Source organism: Camelus dromedarius, chromosome 1 (assembly GCF_036321535.1).
Source record: "Camelus dromedarius isolate mCamDro1 chromosome 1, mCamDro1.pat, whole genome shotgun sequence".
In the NCBI taxonomy this organism is placed as follows: domain Eukaryota; kingdom Metazoa; phylum Chordata; class Mammalia; order Artiodactyla; family Camelidae; genus Camelus; species Camelus dromedarius.
Window position 1 is genome coordinate 37,990,736 of NC_087436.1, and position 17,093 is coordinate 38,007,828.

The 17,093-nt window shown below is 41.9% G+C and overlaps 1 protein-coding gene across 2 annotated transcripts in view; it reads left to right on the forward strand.

Moving 5' to 3' along the window:
- The window catches only part of PRDM5 (PR/SET domain 5), a 160,469-nt gene that overhangs the window by 124,492 nt on the left and 18,884 nt on the right, over positions 1–17,093 (forward strand). The gene's annotated exons all lie outside the window — the stretch shown is intronic.

The window sequence follows — 17,093 nt, forward strand, 5'->3', positions numbered from 1 at the left end:
ATAGTCATTAACCCATTTAGCAGAGTGTCCTCTTTCCTTATGCTCTGGGCAGCTATGCTCATGAGCTAGTCAGCTCTCTAAAATCACCAGCAAAGGACGTTTTCAGTTTCTTGGTAAGGAATATTTTTTAGGCACACCAGGTGATACTCCTAAAATTAGGACTTTTGGTCCAGGCATTCTAGAATGTGAGGAGTGGTTCCCTGAATTTCCCTAGGCTTTGAAAGTAAGAGATAAAATTTTTAAATAGATTGAATTTCATACTCTAGACGAATTTACTGTGTCAGTAAATTACCCTATAGGAAAACAGACAAACGTCTTTAGTGGAGTTAAATTCTGTTTCACTATATTTAGGGTTCTAAGAGTAGAGTTCCATTGATGTAAGGGATTAAACTGGACCTAGGTGTCAAATGTGATTTTTCTGCAGTTTTTTTAGATTGGTGCTTATATTTTCATTGAGTATTTTTGCACCTAACTTGATTTTTGGAAGAAAAAAAAAAACTAGTACTGTCCACCTGAAACATAAAGTGCATTCGTTGGAATAATGGTGTGGTAAGATCGCCTCCGAGATGGTTGCCCTCAGTTTCTTCCCTCCCGATAATCACATGCTGCTCTTTACATCAGCAGGCAGAGCTCAACATCCTTTCCTTTGAATCTGGGTTGGCCACAATGACTTGCTTGATCCACAAAATGCAGCAGAGGGGACAGTCTGGGACCTCAGAGACTAGGTAGTAAGAAACCTTGCAGGTTCTGCCTGCGTCTCTTGGAACCAACCACCATGCTGCGAGGACCCTAGGTCATGTGGAGAGGACACAGGGAGGTGCCCCACACCCACTGCCAGCCTACACGAACTGCCAGCCAAGTGAGTAAGCTGTTTTGGACACCTAGCCCAGGGGAGCCTTTAGGTGACTTCAGCTGCAGCCAACTGACTTCAGCTACAAGAGAGACTCTTAAGAGAGAACATTGCCTCTGTAACAGCCAATCCATAAACCCAGTCAATCCCCCCACCCCACCGCACCCCAGTAATCCATAAAACCGTGAGAAATGCTAACTTCTTTTAGTCACTAAAGTTTTGAGGTGGCTTATGATGCAGCAATAGATACAGGAACAGGGGCTAAATATCACATAATGCTGAGTAGGTATTTAATTTTGACGTATGCTTCTATATTTTAAAGTCATTGACACTTCTGGACAAAGTGTTACAGTGAGCACTTAACACACATTCCTAGACAGAAGTTAGCTGTTGGAATCACAACGTCATCCTTTAGCGATGGGAGCTGTATTTTGTAATTGGAAAAACAGAATTCTTAAAATTCAGTTTAAAAAACAATACGATTGTTCAGAAAGGCATACACTGTTCTGAAAAAGATTTCAGAGACCCAGAAACAAGTGAACTTTAAGGCTCTCTTGATACTTATGTACTATTTAATTCATAGCATAGATCCAAAGTCTGATGGCAAATTTGCTTATGTAACCCTGAAATTTGTGTAAGTGAGTTAAATTAAGAACTTCCTTTTAAAAAAAATAGGCCTTCTAATCGGTGTGGCACTAAGACGGCTGAGGTGACTAGGCTTACTGCCATCATAATGTTTTCTCATCCATACTTTCTAGAAAGTTAGGTGACGACCAAAGAATCTAAAACTGGGTTATCATCAGTATTACAATCACGAATAACACCTGTCTGGGGGCCTTGGGTGTGTAATTCTTGCCTTTGGGGCTGGTGGTCTGGCCAACTCAGTCGGGGTGTGGTCTCTACTCAAACATAACGATCATGAATAGACAGACAGTTGGGTCACTGCCTGTTTAGAGCTTCCTTTCAGATTAGGATACTTTCCGATCACAGCTCTTTAAAATACACAAACCTCAGTTTTTGAATTTAATGCACTTACTGGTATAATTTGTTTATGTGTTTCTCCTTTTAGACCTCGACTTTCACGTGGACAGGAATTTTACACCTCTTTTCCCTCTGTATCTGTATGCCTGGCGCTTAGTGGGTTATCAAAATTTTTGGATGAATGAAGTTAAATTATATCAGTAGTAAACTATATTAATTTACCAAATTAACTCTGCAAACATATAGCTAAATACAGTATATGAATTCATTCATTCATTTATTCAACAAACATTTAGTAAATGACTACAGCATGCTATGAACTGAGAATATAACAATCAACAAATTGTCCCTACCCTCAGTGGAGCTTGGAGTCTGTTAATCATAATAAGTGTAATTCTTGCTTAATCAGCAATTCCTGCTCATACTCTGAAGGTCTGAGAAGACAAGAGTGTGTCTACTCAGTGGACATTTATTTGCAACATGCCCATTATGTGCTAGAAACTGCAGGGTCACAGGCCCTGCCTTGTGTCCACCAGGAAAGGTTATTTTAAGTAATAAATAGTAACAAGTGTGCAAAGTGATGGAGCAGGAAAACCCTGGGTCCCAAGTGTGTAACCAGGCACCAAGCCTAGTCCTGAGGTCCCCGTGCTTTGGCGTGGCGCGCTCCTGGCTCACGGTGGTCTCCTTCCTTGTGTTGGTTGTCATCTGTTACATCTGCATCTCTGCGTTCCCTCATGTGACAGTGGGTGAGAGCCAGTTCTCTCTGACTAGGGAGGGGTGGGTGCCTGTACACCTCAGTGCTCGATGCACTGTGTTCATATACACTGGGCCTGCTTTTCCCTGCCCCATCTTGGACTGTTTTTGTCATCTGGCTTTAAAGACTTTGCTCTGAGAGGTCTGTTTGCCCAGGAGGGAAGGCAGGGGCATGTGGTCCTATGATGGAGCCATTCCCACCCCTTTACCTGCCTTGGCACACCTGGCAGAGGAGGCTCAGGTGGGTTGTGTGCCTCAGGCCACAGCATGGACTGCGTACAGTTCTTCGAGCTTCAGCCGAACCCCTGCTGCTTACTTGCTCACTGAAGACAGCATTCGGGATGGAAACCAAATGATCATGTTATTAGGGGATAACATTAAAATTCATCTCATTTGTCGAAAAGCAAGTAGATCATGTGCAAACTTATTAACAAGAAACCACTTGACAACCAGTCACAGTATATCACCGCACCAAGGCTTTGAGGTTGTGCCCATTGATCTGAAGATTGTCCCTCTTGGATCCCAGGATACAGGATAATTCATTTCTTCTGCAAGCATTTATTTAAGACTACTCTGTGCCAGGACTGTACTGGGTGCCAGGGATGCATGGTTGAACATAGGGTGCAAGGTGCCTGGGAGTTTCAGGTCATTTCGTGTGAAGGATAAGGTTAGAGAGGGTGTAATTAAAAAAGGAGGCTTCCAGGGTGAGCAGAGGACGGGTGATGAAGGCTCTCTGGGTGCTGGATGGAAGTGTTTGGACTTCACCCTGAGGGCTGTTGAGAAGCCGTAAAGGTCAGTGGCTTCAGAGTTTTGGCTCTTTCAGGCCCTGCTAAGTGCTTTGTTTCTAGCTGGTTGCTGGCCAGTACTAGCCTCACGCTGTCAAGTGGCTTTGTTCTCAGACCTTGGAGAGTTTTTTGTTCTGTGGTCATCCTCAGCGCTCGGTGACCCTGTGGACTCTCCTCAGTCTGCTAGTAACTTCTCACTATTTTCCCCAGATAGTTTGGGACAGGGACAAGAAGTGTTTCAGGCAAATACTCAACAGGCAAACCATCCCTGGAGAAACGGCAAAAGCCTTTTCCGGTGGCCTTTTCCTAGTCGACACTCGGTCTCCCGTTTTCCCCACTGCTTTAGACTAAGGAGTAAAACAGCTACGTAAAGTCAGATGGCTCTGCCTCCTACCCACCTTCCAAACCTGCCGGGAAAGCTCTTTTCAGCATTTGAACTGATCCACTCTTTTCTGCTCCAGAAAGGTACGGTGACACAAATACATATATCATAGGAGTGCCTTTTCTCCCCCATCTGTCATATTACCCTGAGGGACTGTTACCACAGCTGGCATCAACATGAGATATTGATGAAGCTTTGAGTTCATTATTATTTGAGCTTATGAGCAGTGTAAAATTCAGACAGAACTTCATTTGAAAGGATTGTTTGTGGAATATTTGGTTAACTGATTTATGCTGCTGTTATCCTGAACAATAGGAATCAAATCAGACCCCTGTGTTATAAGTTGCAAATACTTAACGATGACATGTGGCCTTTCTTGATTACCTCACATAATGTCTTAAAAATTAAAAAGAAAGGAATTTATCTTAGAGCACTCTGTGACAGTTTCTATTCAACTTTTGGTAACAATGACTTCAAACAGTTTTTGCATATACAGAGAACTCCTGATTAAAGAAAAAAATTTTGACAGATGTGGTATGTTTCTAATTGTAACTTAAGGTTGAGGAGAGCATACATTTGGTCTCAGTTGCCTAATTAAATTCTGCGTCAGCTTCTGTGGTATGTGCTGTGTATTCAAGGAAGGCTTAAGCAAAAGGTTGAGCCCTTGAGTATTCTGGTGGTCAGGGGAGATGATCAGATAGAGCATGGCAGGGGCATTGAGAGAAGTAGTCCCAGGGGGGTATAAACACTCAGAGGAGGGGTACCTCCTTCATCCTGAAGAAGGGTGGAGGCAAGGTGTCAGGAGAAGCATGGATGGAAGTTTAGTCTGCAGGAGTAGAAACTCACTCTTGAAGTCTCCACAGAATGGGGGGAAGAAAAGATGGAGCAGCAGAAGATCCTCCCAGAGGAAACCAAAAAGGAGCAGCCAAAGAGGCTGAAGGAGAGCCAGGGGGAAAGAGGGACACCACCACTGAGGGAGAGGAAGGGGTTCAGCGTTTCAATCACACGTGCTGTCTTCCTCCTGGAGTTCCATGATCTGGACACGTATGGCAGATTCTGGGAAGTCCAGCAGCAAAGATACTTCATGTAGTTTGTTTAACCTAGCATTTGCCAACATCATTTGAGCAGAGTGAGCGAGTGAGAGTCTGTGTGTGTGTGTTTTATACCACATCTCACCGAGGGTTGTGTTCTACAAAACACAACTTAAGAAATCTGGGTCTAACCCGTCCCACGGATGGCTGCCGGGACAGTACTTACAAAGGTCAACTTCGAAGTGTCTCAGTTACTAAAGACGACAAAACCGAACCCATAGTGGCTCCTCGTTGCCTGCAGACTGGCACCCAGACTGGCCCGAGGTGCCCTCGCCCTCCCAGCCACGCCACCTGCCGTGATCCCCATCCAGCCCCTCCCTCCCCGAGCGCACAGACAAACTCTGGGCTTCGGCCAGTATTGATTGCAGGCCCTTCATCCACAGCTCACCACATTTTTCTGCATCTGCTTCGATATTTCTTGAGGGTACACATAAAATGCCCTTGTTTTCTGGCCTCTTTCTTTGTCATCTTCCCCCCAACCCCCCATCCTTCTCCCTGCAGAGATCTTAGCTCTCCTTAAAACTCCTGGTCAGACATCAGTTTCTCTGCAGCTCTTCCTGTCACCTCTGCCGTGGACATCTTTTACTGACACATTCATTGTACTGTATTAGCTCAGTCGTTTTCACTTCTGTGTCATAGTTTTTCTTTCCTTTATTTTATCCCCTTAGAGCTCAGTTCATTTATTCATTTGATCATTCAGCAATGTAGCTGTATGTCTTAGAATTTTATACTTATCCTTATTGATATTTACGTATCTTTTCCATAAAAAGGGAGACTTTCTAAATAGTAAGAAATCATTAGGTATTTGCTGAACTGGCCATCAAGTGTCAGTTATCATGGGGCTAAGTCAGTGATGCTTTAGTCCAGCCGTCTTCCTTTCCCCGGTACCCGCAGTGGAAACCTGACACGTTGTCGAAGCAGAACCAGGATCTGACTGAACTGTGCCTGGTGGGGCCGGGGTGGGGGCAGAGTGCTGTCAGAGAACATCATCTCTTTGGCGGGGGTAGGCCCGTTTGTAGTAATAATGTAGGTGTTTCAGGGCTGTCTGCTGAACTCCTTTGTGAACTTGGTGTATCGGCAAAGAGGATATGGAGAACAGTTTGCAGATTTAGCTAAAATCAAACTCTATAAATATTTAGCATTTAAGCTGATTGCTGCTTCGCCACCACTATGTTATCTTTAGACATTAATAACATACTTCAAAATTTAAAGGAAAGTAGATATTGTCTGAAATGCATAAAGAGAATTTTTCTTTGTTTTTAAGATAGACAATATGCAATTAATTTTTAAAAACAATGATGCTGTTAGTTTTAGGAAAGTAATACACTTCTATACGATTTTCTCTCTGAAACAGAGTTTAATATTCATCTTGGGCTCTATTCAGAGAATTTAAATTACTAAAGTATCGTAAGAATCTGAAATAAACGACTATCTAGGGTCCCATTAATAGATTTCAAGAACAATGCTGTATTGAGGTTCGTATGTAATTTCCTTTCTTTATAAAATCACCTCAGTTATATTTCATAATTTGTGTGCCTTTTTCAATTTTTAATTCCATTATTCATATACATATTTTGATAATACATAGAAGAAAGCAGGTTAATATATTAAGTACCCTTATTGAATTCTTACTATGGGCCAAGCATTTTGATAAGCAAAATCCTATGAAATAGATATAATATCTTATGTTACAAACAAGGGAAGTGAGGCTTGAGAGAATAAGTAGTTTGTCCAGAGTTGTATGACTAGTACTGAGCAGCACAAAGACTGGAAATGAGATCTCCTCCTCACTGAAGACCTCATTCTTTATTACCGTGTGTATAGCTGCCCGGATGTTCTAAGGATTATGTACCACAGTGCAAGAACCAGTCTTTTGAAAAAATTCTAAGAATACTGCTACAGAAGCTCATTAGGCCCACTGGACTGCTCCCTGCCAGCCGCCCTTTGCAAGGTCCCCAGGAGTCATGCTGTCCTGTCTGGCTGGAGAAATGCCCCAACATGACTGTCACAAAGGCACCCTTCATAGAAAATTATCCAACAGTACCACTATGACCTCTACAGGCTTTTTTCCTTCACTTGTACTTTTTAAACTATTTTAAGGAAAATATTGTTAATATTTTGAAAGCCACCAGGGAGAGATATTTCATGTCCCTTGCAATCCATTTTAATAAGTGAAATTTCCATGTAGGAGATTTACTCCTCACATTTTACCTAAATCCCTCATGTTGCAGATTCTCTGCATCATTGGAAATTAAAACAGCATTTTCAATGTTAAGAACCTTTCAGATCTTTGAAGTTAGCTATTTTGCGTATAGTATTTTTCCAGGAAGATCCATTTAGGCCAAGAATGACTTCCAAGGTCACGCAGCAAGTTGGTAACAGGATCAGTGGTCAGGCCTTGTGGGCGTGGCTTTGGAGGACCTGTCAGGCCTCAGTCCTGCTGCCTTCATCGCCAGGAGGTTGTCAGTACTTTTTAAATGCTTTGATTTCAGTATTTCTCTGTCTGACAGTGAAATTTATTCTTAAATTCATGAAGGAAACAGGGCTTTTAGGATACAAGGTATTTGTTTTGGTTTCAATTTAAATTATCATAGTGGATGGTCCCTTTTTCTCCGTAAAAGAAGCTTTATTCTTTGATTTCTTTTTCATTCTGGAAGAGGCAGTTAGTGGTTCTAAGAACATGAGTATCGTTTACAGTTTGGCTGACCCAAACCATATTTAGATTTAAGTAAAAACCTGCTTCCCCTGAGAAAAATGGAGGCTCTGGTTATCTCTTTCTTACTTTATCCAAGACTAAGTCCTTATTCTCTGTAGCACTTATGGGTCATTAGAGAGAAAATTGCATCCTTCTGGGGTCCTCAATGCATAGCTTCTAGTGGGCATTAGCTCTGCTGCTTTTGAGGAATGTTTCAACGTGCTGCTTTAACATGTCTTTATTTAACATTTTAACATTGACTTAAACATGTAAAATTCCATTCTTTTCTTTCAGGTCTCATCTCATTTTCAGTTCTGTTCTCAATTGTGAATTATTTTTTGTCACAGATATGGCTGTTTTCCAGTCAAAGTGTATTTCTCATATATATGTTCTACTTGGTTTCTCTCCTCGTTATGGGAAGTCTGTATAATGTGGGTGCTGCCCTTTCTTGTGACTTCAGTTCTTCTGGAAGGTATCTAAGTACGAATATTAAAAGGTTGATGCCATGCTTGTGATGCAACACTGGGCAGAGTACATACGTGGGGGTGGATATTGCTTGGTGGAAAGGGTAAGATGAATTTGTACAAAAAAAAATGACTTTACTTAGTTCTATGATGTCATGTGCTCATAAAATGAAAGCAGGCATTCACTTAAAGGAAAAAAAAAAATGGAGTTTTTTGTTTTTATGAATTTTTGGATACTATTAAATGTAACTGTTCTCTGAAATCATAATTGTGTAGAAACAGAATCAGAAAGAATATTTATATTATGTAATATATATAATATATATTATTATGTGATAAATAATTTATATGTGATAGAAATATAAAATTATATATAATTGTGTAATTTTATAAATATATAAAAATAAATATATGATATTTATAATGTTATAAATAAAATTATAAACATATATAATGTTTATATTTTTTTCAGTTTAGTTTCCTCTATAACTGTATGCTTGAGGTTGTAAATAGAAATAACAGGAACTAGAATTGAGAGCAGTTTCTCAAATACATTTTTGTCACTAAATGTTACTTATATGTTAATGTTTATAGTATAAGATTTTAAAGACGTATCAGAGAGATGATTGTGTTCCTAAGGTTTTTCTTTGCCTTTGTAAACCCTGATTTACAGTGATTATGATGGCGCTGGTTGCCTGTGGCCTTGACGCCGGACTGTAACTTGCATAGGAGAGATTACTGATTTGAGACTTGGTGTTCTGGAAAGTGTGAGGCAGGGCGAACGGGCAAGAGGCTTTGGGGCCTGGTAATCAGATCTGAAGCCCCTCACTTCAGGGTCAGTGGTCGAGCTCGGGCAAGCTGTGAGTGACATAAACCACTCGTCCGAGAACCGATCCTTATAATGATGGAAAACCGATGGTCTGAAGCTCCTCCGTGGTACTTTCAGAGTATAAAGTATTTTCTGCCTCAGCAAAAAGTGAAGACATTTGAGAACCGCCGCAAGCTTTAGGACCTCTCTGGAGGGCTCCCTGAGTGCGTGGCTGCAGACCTCTAAAGCCTGTGGCACTGGGCTTGACCCAGGTCTCAACCTACCCAGAGTATTCATACCAGAGGCGAGCTGGATCCCAGCCCCCAAAGCCAGCACATCAGTGGGGCAGTTCGAGAGGCTTCTCAGACTAGTCTCCATGTGCATTACACTGACTTAATCTGAATTACGTTAACTCAAACCTGTGTCATTACCGTGCACATCATACCTGTATGTGCATGTATTGTGTACACACATGTAGACACAAGCACCTTTCTTATGCACAGAGTTTGCTGTTGCAGCAACTTTCCATTCAGTGAATGAACATATTCGGTTCACTCTGCCCGTGTAAGTTACAGTGAACGTTTTGCTGAAATGGATGTGCCTGACTGATCTATTACATACATTTGGCTTTGTAGAGGCAACAGAAGTGAAGGAACTAAAATTAACATGTGTTTTTAGACATGTAAGCAGTGTACCAAATCATTGCCCAAAAAATGACATTCCATCTACAATATAGTCTTTAACATGCAGGACAGTTTATCACCAAGTAGTATATGACTGAGTGCCTGAATTTTGAATTTTTTAAGTATTAAATTCTGTTTCCATTCCCCCATTGGCAGGACATGAGTGCTCTCTCCGACATCTGTCCTGTCAGGAGCCGTTGCCAGTGCTGCGGCTCTGCGTGCTCCATGGCTGTTCCTTCTTAGGCAAGACTGCTCCCCTCCCCAGCCTCATTGTTGTGTCTTGGGAAGCCTGGTGTATGTTTTCGTCCCTGTCTGCAGGGGGGTCTTTGGAGATTGGTTCTGTACTTTATCTGATAGGAAGGAAACACATGCCTCCACTGAACGCTCTCTGAGCATGTGGGCCTCATCATGGCCTGGTTCCTTTACGTGCAAAATAAGAATTATGGTAACTGCATCTTCCGCCAAGCATATTATTTATGTTGGTTTGACTCAGACAATATCTGGCTACTAGTAGAAAAACCGTTGCCACTGCACTTACAAAAAGAGAGAGAACAAACTAGGGATTGTACTGGCAACTCTTACCCGTTAGCATGCTCTGAAGGGACTGGTGTTCGAGGGAAGGTATGAAGTCACATCAGCCTGCTAGAGTCTGTGTAGTACCACCAGAGATTCCCAGAAGTTTTCACAAAAACTCACCCATTTGTGAAAGAAGATTGAGCTCAGATTTACTTACTGAACAAAACTGTATCAGATAAAAATGCTAAAGAGTGAAGATGCTCATTTTATGAATAGGAATAATGTTCTGCAGTTACCTTTGGGATTAAAAAATGTTCATGATATTCAAATTTGGCACACAAAAATGATCCCACTATTACAGTAATCCTGTTGTGTCTTTTTTTTTTTTTTTAACATTTTAGGATGACTTACTTTTTGTCAAAACATTTTATGACTCGAGTACATTCAAATATAACAAGATCTCTGCCAGGACAGCTATGGAATCCTCACCTGTGCAAATAGACAGGCTGTTTTTCTCAGTGTTTTCGAGGCTTGAAAGGGGCAGGTTTCTGCTACTAGCTCCCTGCCATCTGTGCAGTGTGTTGATTCAGAGATGTAATTTATATTGATGATATGATTTCCTCTGACTTCTGCCCACTCCTTGATGGTTTTGTTTCACCTGTTGACATGAACTTGGCGGAAATGACTGCTCTGTTGGCCATGGTTGAATTAGTTGCATGTGTGATAGCACCTTTCTGCTGTGTTCTTATTATTTTCAAAATTGTGTAATGGGATAAGTATGTTATTCCTTTAGAATTAGATATCCCTTTTCTAAGGCTGTGCATTTACATAATTCCTTTCTCCTACAGACCTCTGAGTAAACGTTACGGTTTTATTCAAGATGGATTACACTTGCCACCATCACATATGTCAGAAAGTGTGCTTGTTATTTTTGGAAGTAGGCAAGTTGAATTAAATCAAGTCTCTGTGGACTGATTGGATCTGCCTCTTAAATGTAGAGTCTGTGACTGTACTGAGTTCTCATTTCACCTCCTCCTCTGTACCCCTATAGTATGCCCCCTCAGTGGACAGGGACATTTGGTATGGGCTCAATACTGTGTTTCAAGTTGTGTAGCCACAGAAGCTTAAGGTTGATGGACAAGTACACCTCAACTCCATCCACTCCACCTGCCTTGTCTTTGCTCTGCAGATCTGTGGACTCTCCCTGAAGACAAGGAGCGCATTTCAAACCTCCTTGTGTTTCCCACAGGTCCTAACACAATGTCTTGCTCAATACGAGTGGGGAACTTTTGCTGATAAATTTACCCTCGATTACATCATCATCTAATCATGGGAATTATCTTGATTGCTGTCAGCTCACTTGTCAGTAGAGCTTGAAACATTTAAGTTAATGGGTTTGTAAGCTTAAAATTCTAGTTCAAATGTAGGAAAGAACCTTTTTAGAGGAAGTGGTTAATATTTTTTCTTCCTAAATTTGCCTTTGGTGGTGAATCCCTGTGTCTGAGACTACAGATTTTTTTTAGGAACATCCCACTAGTAAATGAAGCTCCATGGAACATGCAAAAACAAGATAGACTGTGTTCAACTTGTGAGACATACTTTGATTTTTAGTAGTACATTTTGGGGATACAACAACCAAAAATGTTGAAGACAATATGTGATGAGAGAATAAGGCAGTTGTATTACCAGCCTGTGCTCTCACAGCTCTGACGAGCTGTTTTCATAATTGGCTTCCATTTGGATTGTTACTTGAAACTCAGCATTTTTGCCTTGGACACTGTATAAATGTCTGTCTGTGTATGTGTATTTCTTCTATATTTTTGACCATATGTATTTCCCTTCTCTTTTCTTTTCCTTCTATTTTTATATAATTTGCATTTATATTTCAAAGTTTGATTTGTGATTTTTAAGATAGTGAGCATAATTTTTCCTTACTATAAAATTTTCCTGTTCATATGGTTAGTCTTATTTTTATAGGATTTTTAAGAAAAAAAATAAATCTAAACAAACATTATGCAGGGGAAGTAAAATAGTTTCCCTTTAGATAAATAATAATACTTTCACTTGACCAGCATTCATTTTCTTCCAAAGATTACAAAGAACATTTTTTACAATGCACAGATCTCATATTCTCAGAATTCTTATCAGCAAATGTACTTTCAGCTCCTTTTGAACTCCCTTTATGTGTATAAGAAAAATGCTGCTGTCCAAAAGAACCCTCGCCTCCATTTTCAGACTGGGGTTCTTAGACTGTGTTGTATGTTATCACTTTTAATAGCCACCCACTGACTTTCAGTTTCTTGTTCATTGATATATAGTGTCATGCTTCAATCTGAGCTAGAAGCACTCTGTCCCTGGGCTAGGACTGTTGGAATATGATGCGATTGGGAAGACGTGGAAGACAGGGAAGGCTTTCATGATAAGTAACGAAAAGTGTAACTTAAAAGGTCTTTAACTATAGTCCCATGACAAGAATTTCAGAGGTTGGTCCATGCAGTGGTTCAACAAGGCCTGCAGTGGCCCAGGTCCTCCGTCTCTCCGTCGTCAGCCAGGTCCTGAGCAGCCGCTCAGGCATCACCTCGGGACACGGTCGGCCTCAGCAGACAGAAGAGGTCTTTCCCCGAATCCCCGGCAGACATACTCTCTTCAGCAACCACAGTCATGTCACATGCTCCAGTCTAAACCCATTACTGCAGAGGACATGGAATTGCCATCATTGGCTTTAGCCCAGTGCTTCCCAAAGGGTCTTCATATTTAAAATCACCTGGGGGTCCTTTAAACATGGGGAAGCCCAAGCCACACCCCAGAGCAGTGAAGTTGCACCCTCCGGAGGAAAGGGTCACTGGCAGGAGCAGTTTTTGAAGCTCCCAGGTGATTCCATGTGCAGGGAGGTTTCAGGCCGAAGTTTAGCCTGGTCAAGATGCCCAGTCTTGGCTGGGCCCGGGAGGCACCTCTTCCAGAGCACCTGACCGCGGGGCGGGGCGGGGCGGGCGCCTCCAGCCCTGGAGGAAGGCTGCCTTGTTTTTGAGTTCTGGCCTCTCTGCCCGACTGTGTAACCTTGGTCATGTTTTAAAGTGAGTATTTCTTCATCTGCTAAGTGAGAACAACCATACCAAATTTGCAGCCTTGCTTAACAACTGAATGGGGAAATAAATCCTTAAAAGTTCGTAGCACTTTGTCAGCCATGAAGCAAGCGGTCTGTTGACGTGCGCAGTAGTGCCCTGGGGGTAAAGGAGGAGGAGTGGTAAGAGAAGGGGCAATCCAAGGGATTGTTGCTGCCTAGTGGTTATTTCCATTACAGTTAGTACTTGAGAGAAGTTCTCGCTCCTGGTTGCACATCAGAAGAAGTGCCTTGGGGCGGGGCAGGGGTGGGGGTGTACAGCTCAGTGGCAGAGTGTGCTTAGCAGGCACAAGGTCCTGGGTTCCATCCCCAGTACCTCCATTAAGATAAATAAATAAATAAACATGATCCCCACCCCCTCAAAAAAAAAACCAAAAAAAAAAACGGTAAAGAAGCAGCACCTTGGGAGCTTTTAAAAAACACCAATATCTAGCCATGCCCAGACCTGTTAAATCAGTTTCTGGGGGTGGGGACCAGGCAGCAATATTTCACAAAAGATTCTCAGGTGGTTTGAATGTGCAGGCAGCTATAAAATCCCCGGGGCTAGAGATCACGAGAGTGAAAATATGAGGGAAACTTTAGTTCAGTCCGTTTATCTTACTCTTCCAAATGGACCAGTTTGTGTCACCCCTGTGGCCGCGAGAAAACAAGGTTTTTGAACTACTTTGGGCAATTCTTTGCTTGCTTTATGCCAGAGAAGGTCTTCTGTTACCTCCAGGCCTTCAGTGATAGGACTTTCTTCCAGCCGGGACACTCACGCAGAGTATTCTGTGGGCCTCAGGAGTGGATTAATTAAAAAGAGACTGAGTGCTTCTTTGTTTCTATTTAAAGTGCAAATACAACACTTTGATATAAAAATTATATTCCATTTACTGCGCTTATTTTTAGTTTTCTATGTGTGAATCGTGGAGTTCATTATCCTAGTTTGCAGAAAGTGTGTTTTCCATTAGCTACAATGCAGAACCAATTATGGATGTGTTGTGTAGAAACCTACTTTAAATATTCTCCCAGCTTTCTGTAGGCTTCCCTAAGAGTTATAAGTTTTAGGTGCGTTGTTTACTAGGCCATAGGTATGTTTTGTCATATGTTGAAAGATCACACCAGCTATAAAAATAAGACGGTGAATAAAAAGTCACAAAAGCTATAAACATCTGTAAAAGACGTTTTCTAGGGGAGGCTGCTCGTTAGAGGGAAACTCGGTGCATTTTGATTGTGTGCAGCTGGTGGCACTTGAACTTGCAGGAACGGGGCTGTTAAGATATAAGGCGGGCTGTCCTGCAGGCCGTGGGGCTGTCCCCTTAGCTGTGTGTAATAGCAGCCCATGGGGCCACCCTGGCAAACCCTCCTCTAAATTCCGCCTGCAGTTCTGCTGAGACTTGGATGTTTCCTAGGACCAGGCTCTCCTCTTAGGGTCACAAAGCCAGTGTGACTAAAAGAATTAGTTGGCTCCTAGGGAAAATCGGGCAATTTCCATATGGGCTTCACAGTTTATGCCACCCTGAGGAGCACACGTCGAGGCTGACCTCTGGTCGGTGGTCAGAGCCACTGCGGGCCGCTGCCTGCAGCTGTCCTTCATTCTTGGAGCATCTGTCAGGGGAGGTACCTAGCGAGGTACAGACGCCAACCCGCTCCCACAGGCAGCCCCGCCCTTTAGGAGCACAAGAAACCCTCCAGTCGGGACACATCTCTGTGTAAAGGACCTCGGCGTCCCAGGAGCTGGCCCTCTGGAGTGTGCTGCTCACCTGGCTGCATTTCTGTGGCCGACAGCTGGGCCCGTCAAGGGAGCACTGGGTCGTCTCTGAGAAGCCACTTCTGAGACAGTGCTTCTGACTTCTGAGATGGCTCAATTTCTACACCATCCGTCTTCCTGAGGTCAGAAATGGTCCTTTTAAAAAAAGGCAGGATCTCTGAAGCAGAAGGAGAATAGTGGTATTTTAAGTCTTAAAATAACGTGAAAGCAATTTAAATTTTTTTTTAACATTTTATAAGGAAAATTTCAAACTTACAGAAGTAGAGAGGCTAGGATAATAAATCTCCATGTACCCTCACCCAGGTTCACCCACTTTTTCTTTCCCCATTTATAACCTCCCCACTACCTCCAACCAGAAAGCTTGGGGTTTTTATGTGTAATATCAAAATAATATTTAATTCTAGGTTTAAGTATAATTATATTACAGAATTTGTTCACTTGCATGATGACAAAATTGAATCATGGACATCCTTTGATCAAAGACATTTTTTTCCTAGACCAGTGCTGTTCAAAATATGGCTCAAAAACACAGTTCTGGCCCGCCAACTCTCTGCTTCTGGTCTGTGATAAGCACAGAAATTGTGAGGAAGTGTTAGAACTTTTACAGCGTTTTGACATTGCTGCCCCTGTAAGTGCACGATCGTGGTTTTAGTAATTCACTTAAAATATATTTTACAAAAGTCTCAGTCAGCAGTACACTGGGAAAAACACAACCTGTCGCTGCAGACAGTTGGAGAAGCCACCTTGTGTGCAGTGCTTCTGCGCTTTTGCCACTCAGGGTGCATCTGGCAACATCCAGAGGTACTTTGAGTAGTCCCAACTTGGGTGGGGGTGCTCTTGACTTCTAGTGGGTGCACAGGGCAGCACCCCAAAACAAAGAATAACTTGTTCCTAAATATCAGGAATGCTGAGGCTGAGAAGCCCTGCTCCACCGCGGTGGAGCTCTGTGCCTTGTCGGGGAAGGTTTGGCAGATGGGTCTTGCCAGGGTTCAGGCTGGAGGGAGGCTGACTGCAGATGATCTTTCCTTTCACTTAAGGCGCCATATTCCACTTTGGAAATTAGTGAGACATTTTGCAGATGGAAAAAATTGAGGGTTAAATGACATTGCCTGAAATCCTTTAAAAGTATAATGCAGCCTTTTTAGTTACAAGTTGCCCATTTCACCTCTGCCTGTTTGTAGTACATCCAACAGGAGAAAGTCAGCCACTGCTGTAGCAGGTGAGAAAATGGGAAACTCAAAACTTACAAAATTTTTGTTTATTTAGAAATTTCACAGTGGAGAGATTTATAACTTAAGAAAATGGAATCCATGCATTTAAGAAATTCATGATTCATACTTAAGAAATTAATGAACCTCTGCTTCATGAGGTTTTTAAGATTTTCTTTTAAATTTAGAAATAGGAAATGATCACCTGGCAAAAGCTATAGGCTAAATATTAATAGCTATAAAATGCCTGGATCTAGAAAAAATAATCAAGTGAAATTAATTTGTAACAAAAAATAACTTTTAATTCTAACACAATTTTGTATGTGTAAGAGAGAGAGAGAACTTATTTCTACATCTGTGTCCTCTTTAGTGAGTTTCTTCTCTCAGATTGTGTTTGATATCCCAGTTGTTCACATGGAAGTTATTTCATTAACAGCACAGACACTCTGGCCTTGTTACAGCTTTGAGCAAGACAAGTTGAAGAAAGGTTTGTCCATCAAGTATATTCATGTAAGATGTAATAACTGAGGCGCCACTGTTTCACTCACAAGTTGAACACAAGCAGACTGTGTATGTGTATTCAGAGTGCCGCAGGCTCAGTCAGTCCTCACCATACACACTGGTTTGCCTGTGTGCTTTTAATCGCTTACTAATCTTCCTTTCTTAATTGTATCGGGGTCAGGCTACCAGTGCCATGAAAGACGTTATTAACCATCATCCATGACTTCCTGACACCATTTACACTGACCTCTGACTACAGGGGAAACACACTCATTTGTTAAATTTTCTGTTTCTATTTGATTGTGGACTAACGTGAAAACAATCATAGAGAATCTTCTTGGTATGTGTTTACATCATGTAGCTAATCTGCCCATGGTCCATCTTTGTCTTTGGTGGTCTATGTAGTGGGGAGCCTGCTCCTTCACCTCCTGGCAAGCAGTTCTCTCTTTTTTTTAAATATCCGCCCTTAAAGCAGTTCTTAACTAAACTACCAGGCTTCCAATGA